Source organism: Vespula pensylvanica, chromosome 2 (genome assembly GCF_014466175.1).
Source record: "Vespula pensylvanica isolate Volc-1 chromosome 2, ASM1446617v1, whole genome shotgun sequence".
In the NCBI taxonomy this organism is placed as follows: Eukaryota; Metazoa; Arthropoda; class Insecta; order Hymenoptera; family Vespidae; genus Vespula; species Vespula pensylvanica.
This window is the reverse complement of record NC_057686.1, coordinates 2413869-2421368: the sequence shown is the minus strand read 5'-3', so window position 1 is coordinate 2421368 and position 7500 is coordinate 2413869. Positions and strand designations below refer to the sequence as shown.

General features: G+C 30.5%; 1 protein-coding gene across 2 annotated transcripts in view; it reads left to right on the top strand.

The window, feature by feature from the left end:
- Window positions 1-7500, top strand: part of LOC122627246 (zwei Ig domain protein zig-8-like) — a 304977-nt gene that overhangs the window by 295791 nt on the left and 1686 nt on the right. The gene's annotated exons all lie outside the window — the stretch shown is intronic.

Sequence of the window (7500 nt, the reverse complement as noted above, 5' to 3'; positions counted from 1 at the left end):
ATTATATAGAATAATATCGTTATATATGTATATGTGTGTGTGTGTGTGTGTGTAGATATTTACATATTTTGATACAATAAAACGATAAAAGAATTTTTCAAGGAATACGATAATTCTCATTTAAGAACTCAACAAATTTTCAACGTGAAATAAATCGCCTTAGGTCGCCCAGAAAGTTTCTATCGGAATTTCTTTCATCTTCAATGGGACATAAAGTATTTAAGTAAATAAATTACAAAAAAAAAAAAAAGAAGAAAAAAAAGACAATGAGAAAAAGAAATTTGTAATCTCGATCAAACGCAAACTAGTTTCATAATATATTCACGAAATTAATACCCTTCAATGTCTTTATAAATATAGTTACATTTTTTCAATATAGTAAATTCATAAAAAATTTTTCAAAAAATACGATAACACCTGAATCGTACACATTTAAATCGATCTCAACAATATTTTTTATTTAATATTAACTTTCTTGTTAAGCCAGAATGGAGAGAAATAGAAGGATAAATAGGTAAATAAAGAGAGAGAGAGAGAGAGAGAGAGAGAGAGAGAGAGAGAGAGAAATTCGATTTATGACATAAGCAAGTCAAAAAATAAAAGTTTTAGTAGAAAATGGAGCTCAATCGTTTCCTGTTCCAGTAAATACTGTTACTATGATTAAACGCTTGAAAAGAAGAGGTAGAAGAAAAAAAAGAGCAGAAGAAAAAAAAACGAAAAAAGAGCACACGAAAAGGAAGGGCACTCGATGGCGCGAGTTCGAACGATTACCTTCTAGCGTGCCTTCGAGCCGTTGCTTCCAAGCGAAGAAGCTCGAACCTCTTAACTTTCGATAGGAATACTTAATGAAGTATAACGAGGACAAAGCTTCGCGGGATAGCATCCCAGAAATATTGATCGAAACGGATGCTGAAGTTGTTAGACGAAAAAAGCAAAAAAATAAGAATAAGAAAAAAGAAATACAAAAGAAAAGGAAGAGAAGGTTTATTAACGAGATTAGAAACTAAAAATACATCGGAAATAAAGTAGTAATAAAGGAAATTCCATTTTTTGTCGATTTTGTACGAAACGTTGCATTTATTTTTTCAATTATCAAATAACAAATGTTAAAAAGAAACGCGACTAGTTGGTAATAATTTTCTACATCTATGTATTTGCATGTTAATTTTTTTTTTTTTCCTTCTTTTATAATTACAACCACCTCGGTAAATAATAATAAAGAGAGTGAAAGAGGGAAAGGAAATAAATGTCATATGGTAATAGTACTTCATTATAAATTAATTAAAAAGTTTTTTTTATATTACACGTATATCTCTGTAATAAAAAAAAGAAATATATTATCTAAATGTTGGTATGTTAATATCAATATGTATTTATGTAATATTAAACAAGGAAAGTAACAATATCAAATGTTAATAATACTTTGTTATAAGTTTATTAAAAAGTTCTTACAAAGTAATATCGTAAAATATATATATATATATACACATCAAATAATTCGGCGTACGTAACTATAAGTGTTAAAATAAAAAATTTTTCTCAGAAATATTTAATATTCACGTTTGAAAGAAAAAAAAAACGATCATCTATTCGACAAGAACAACAAGAACGACAAAGATAAAAAAAAAAAAAAGAAAAGAAAAATAAAGAAAAAAAAATTAATTCTTCATCCCTGATAATTATCTAAATTTCTTGATGAAAAAGATAAAATGTCGAATAAAATTTCTCTACTTCTTATTCTTATTCTCATTCTTATTCTTCTTTGAAAACGGACTAAATTTCGAAAGAGCAAGCTACCGAATTCTAATGAGAACGCGATAGAAAGCAGATAGATAGGGAAAGAAAATATATACATAGATAGATAGATAGATAGATAGATAGATAGATAGATAGATAGAGAGATAGATAGAAAGAGAGAGAAAGAAAGATAGAGAAAGAGAAGAGAGATAGAGAAAGATGAATATAGAAGTCGAGGGAAACTCATCGTTATACAAAAGGACGAGCTTGAGATAAGACAAAAGTGGCCACGTCGTTGGTGAAGATCGAAAGGAAACGAAGAGCAGAGAGGGATGATAGGTACAACTCTCCGCTCAAATGGACCATTCACTTCAAGATCTTCTATAGAGTTGTCGACGATCTCGCGGAACGCCGATCTCTTCTTCTATTTCTCGCGAAAACGCGTAATGAGGTTGACGAGAGTCTTCTCTCTCTCTCTTTCTATCTTCCTCTCTCTTTCTTTCTTTCTATCTCTTTCGTTCCTATCTTTGGCCCACGAAATTTCTTCGTGCTTGAATACCTTTAAAGACTTTACCAAATTACGACCAGTTGAAATTATCTAACCCGTTGGTCTGATATAAACGTCTAGATGAGAACGAGATGAGATCGAAACACGAACGTTATCGATAATATTATTAGCACCATCGATCGGTCTTCGTTAGATACGCCATCTTAAATTTTGTTCAACTTTTGAAAAGATTCTTCTTTACATTGAACAGAAATAAAATCGTTTATAATACGTAGATATTTATATTTGTAAAGATTTTAATCGTCGTTTCTCATTGTATTAAATAATTAGTTACGTCTGATAAATATTTTCGTACGATTTTACACATAACATTTCAAAGCGTTTAATTAATTGTTTGTGAATTAAATTCATTATGTATCAATGATCAAAGTTCAAAGCATACTTTGTTATTAATTAGAAATTAGTAATGATATTAGCTTCATTGATTGTTTCGGAAACCATAGAACATTCTTAAACGTATATGTGTATATAAGTATTATTGTACTAGTGGTAGTGACGTGAAATTTATATATATATATATATATTTGCCTTCAAATTCACGTGTCACACACCATGACTAATATCAATAGCAAATAGTCTATTTCGCTAATCAGAAAACACAACTAATCCAATTAATATATATACATATACATACATATATATATATATATATATATCATCAATGATAAATAAACATAAAACAAAATTTTCAAGTTAATAAATATACCAACATTATTCTTCAAATTTCCAAAGTGACACATATACACATCTTAATGAATGAACCTTTCAATAGTTTCGTCAACAATTACGTTCTCTAATCGGCAATGGAAAATTAATCTGATCATATCTATATACATTTAACAAGTTAACCAAGTATTCGATATTAATATTATATGTAATGTAATATTTTATAAGTATAAGCATGCATCCAGGCACGCATATAAAGTATATAATTACAAAGTTGTTTCAAGATAGATTAATCATGCCATAAAAATATCATCGAATAATATTAGAAGGGTAGATGAGAAACAGCTTTGGTGGAACATCTACACACGTGTACTAATTAAAGCACAGACGTATCGAGGTCGAAGAAGCTCCTGCGCGTTATAACGCCGAGCAGATTAACCGTGCAGTTTTCGGCGAAACTTCGGGCATTATTCCGAACGTATCCGCAGCAACAATGTAGGATAATAATAGAACGGAAGGAACGTGATGCCGCTTATTAAAGCCCTCGTGCTTCAACTTTCTCATCCGATTAACCGGGATTTGAATCGTACGGTTGCTCGAACGAACGTACCGACGAACGAATGAACGTAAGTAGAAGCAAGTAAACGAGCAAGTAACCAAGCAGTCGAGCGAACGAATAACCGTACGAACTGCTTGAGAAATTAGGAGAGACAATGTCCTTCCATCTAAGTAACTTTGGTCCGTCATAAGGATTGATAGTAACCGAAAGATTTTATCAAGCAAAGTTCAACACCGATATATATATATATATATATATATATATATATAATCTTGATTTGTATATAACAATATATATATACTGATATTAATAATAATCAATAATTTGTTTATAATAATAAATAAATATTAATAATATATATAATCTTAATATATATACATATATACATATATATGTAATTTTAATTAAGTATATATATATATATATATATATTTATTTTTGTTTGTGTTGTGTGTAATAAAATAATGAATAGTAACATCGTATTAAGTTCTTGATAAAATTAGAGATTCTATCAGAAAGAGTTAAATTTTTATTTATTGATATTATATATAGATATAAATAAATGAGTAAATATATATTTATTTATTTATAATATTTATAATATATATATATATATATATATATATATACATCTAATTGAATTGTACCGACCATTTAATCGAGACTTGTGTTGTAAACCAAACTTTAATGAATGACACGACACGACTTCATTTATCATTCATAATTTATCCGTACAATGTGCCTGAAATATCTCATCTACAACCGTTGCGACATAAAAATGATGACAGGAAGATTATAAATAAAAATAAATTTAAAAAAAAAAGGCAAAAAAAGGAAAACGTGTCGTCCGCTATCCTCCCCCAATCGAGAGTATATTTTCGTCGTTCGTTTCAAAAGTTTTCGTGTCGTTCTCGTCAAGATAACAAAGCGGAAGGAAGACAGTTTCGCTTATCAAACTTGCCAAGCGTAAACTTTCCTGATCTGATTAATCACAGGTAGGATCGCTTGCACGATGATCTACGTACTCTACGATACGCGAATACATGGGTGGTGGACCGACTGGGTGAGAGGGTGAAAGGGTGGAAGGATGAAAGAGTGAAAGGGTGAGGGAGTGAAGGGGTGTGTGAGTGGATGAGGGGCTGAAGAGGAGAGTAAAGGGATTTTGGGTATAGAGATGAGGAGGAAATGTCCCTCCAAAGCACAATTTTTCAAGGGTACAGATTAGCGTCTATAAATCTACTCTTCTCCAAACTCCCATAGATTTCTCTTCCATGGGGAGTTATACGAACGATTTTCTACGTCTACGTAAACGTGAACGTAGAAAACACGGGCTCTATATATACATATATATATATATATACATATATATATGTATATGTACTTCGTGATTTTAATGGCCAAATTCGCGATAATGTCACGTCATATCGCGAACGATATCTTTCAATTTTATAAATGAAATCCTATCGGTACGTATATCATACCGTTAATGTAATCATGATTTATGATTAAATATTTGAAATAATGATCGTGATAGAATAAACAACGTTTATTAAACTATAAACGGACACGTATACATTCTTAATTATTCGAATGATTAAATAATAATTTTTGTTTTTTTTTTTTTTTTTTTTTTAATCATAATAAATTCTCACTCGAATTGTATAAAAAAAATGTAGACGACGAAATTAAATAATAAAATTATTTTTCATTTCTCTCGCATATGGAATTTACGATTTTCCTTGATAATTAAATTAGAAGGAACATTTCTTTTGAAATTAATAAAACCGAAGAGGAAAAGAAAAAAAAAGAAAAAAAAAAAGAAAAGAAATGAAAATTTGTAATCTACAGTATTGATACGAATCAATAAACGTGATCAATGACTACGAATAAATATATTTAACTCATCGTCGCTATAAATTCAAGTCAGACTATCCAAACTCTTCCCTTCTCTCTCACCTCCTCCTCCATTTAAAGTAACTTTTAAACCGGACACGTAGACCGTAGATACAGCCAACGGAGAGCTGATCATTTATTTATAAATCCGTCGCCGTTACGACGGCGAAGGGTTCAACCTTCACGTTTTCTCTTTAGCTTGGTAGGTACCCGAACTGGTGTGCAAGCTCTCTCGTACCTTTTCTGTTAAAGAGACACTCGTGCCACGAGCCAAGTGGAACAGAGAATAAACAGAGACTGTCTTCTAGTATGGCATATGACAATAACGTCATACGCTCTTCAGCATCCATATTTCGTGACTCCATACGAATTTTCTAGTAAGCTTTTCTACCAAGAAAATTGCTTAGGGAACGCTACTAGAGTTTGATATATGTATGTGTACTTTCGATAATTAAATCGTTAAAAATTCAATGATAACTTCGCTTTAATAATACTACACGCTTTATTAATCCGTCCAATTCGGCAACGACGAAATATCAACGTAATTTCGTACTTTATGATTCTTTTCTCCCTTTTTTTATTTTTTTTTTTTTGTTTCCATATATATATATATATATATATATATATATATGATTTTAAAATCCGTATGAAAAATTATTGGTTTGTTCTTCAATCCTTTTTTTATTTTATAAACGTACGTAAAAGTCCAATCCGTTTGGATTAAAGAATTCTTTTTTTATGTTACTCGAGATAAGAAATAATAACGATAACGTTTAATATGGAATTATAACGTATTCGATTTTGATCGGAAAGAGAAATTAAAAAAAAAAATAAAAATCGACGAGGCACTTTGAAAAAATAATTAAGAAAGCTCATGAATTGGATTTTGTACCTTTCTAAGTATCCTTATAAAAAAATGTTTGCATAAAGCTGACAACTCTCTTTTTCTCCCTCTCTCTCTCTCTCTTTCTTTCTCTCTCTGGAAATAAAAGTTACACCGAGAAAGAAAAGTTGAAATATTTTCCTCGGTCGTCCTAAGTGTACGATACGTACTTATTTTACGCATGTAGATATGTACATATGTATATATATACATATATATATACACACATATGTATACATATATATATATGTATATACAATGTACATACTTATGTAAAGCAGGTAAACCGTAATAAGAATTTACGGTTGGTAGAAACGTTAATATAACGTATATAAAATTTACCATTACGTTCACATGTTTCGTCTGTATCGTTTGTGTCGACATTTGAAAAAAAAAAAAAAAAAAGAAAGAAAGAAAAGAGAAGGGAAAAAAAGAGAGAGAAGAAAAAAGAAAAACGCTACGAAAACCACCATGAAAAATACAGGAAAAGGAAGATCGAGTTGTCCCGCAAGAAGGAAGAAATGGGGAGCGAAAAAAAAGATAAAGAAAAAAGAAACGAATAAGAAAGAGAGAAAGAAAAAGAAAAAGAAAAAGAAAAAAAGTAAAAGGAAAGGAAAGAAAAAGAAACAGTCTTCCTGAAAATTCTACGTTATCCTGTCATCGTGAGCTTTTTCACCTCACCCTATTTCCCACCTCCTCCCCCTTATCACCCATGAGATAAAGATAACTCATCCGAATCTACCCATAAAACCGACCGGATTTGAAACGACCAAGACTCCGTGGCGTAAATTTTATTTTATGACTACTTCCCGATCGAGATACGAACGAACAGAATGACAGGGAGACAAGAAACTTCCTTCCCTTCTGGACCTGTATGACGTCAGTTACTTCAGATAGAAAATCTTTGCCGGCTTATCTTTTCGCTTTCTCACTCCGTTCCAAGAGAAACGACGAAAGAACTGGGAAAACAAGTAGTTCCTTAGTAATATCTTCAAGAGAAGTCACCCTCAAAGATATTTTATCATAATGCTAATCGTTTTTTGAAATATCCTCATCTCATATTCATTAGTATATTTAAACTGATTATTTTTTCTTTTCTTTAATATCGTTAAAAAATATCAATTATTTCGATAACACGCGTGGTTATTAATTGGACGCTGATTTTTTTTTTCTTTTTTTTTTTTTTTTTTTTTT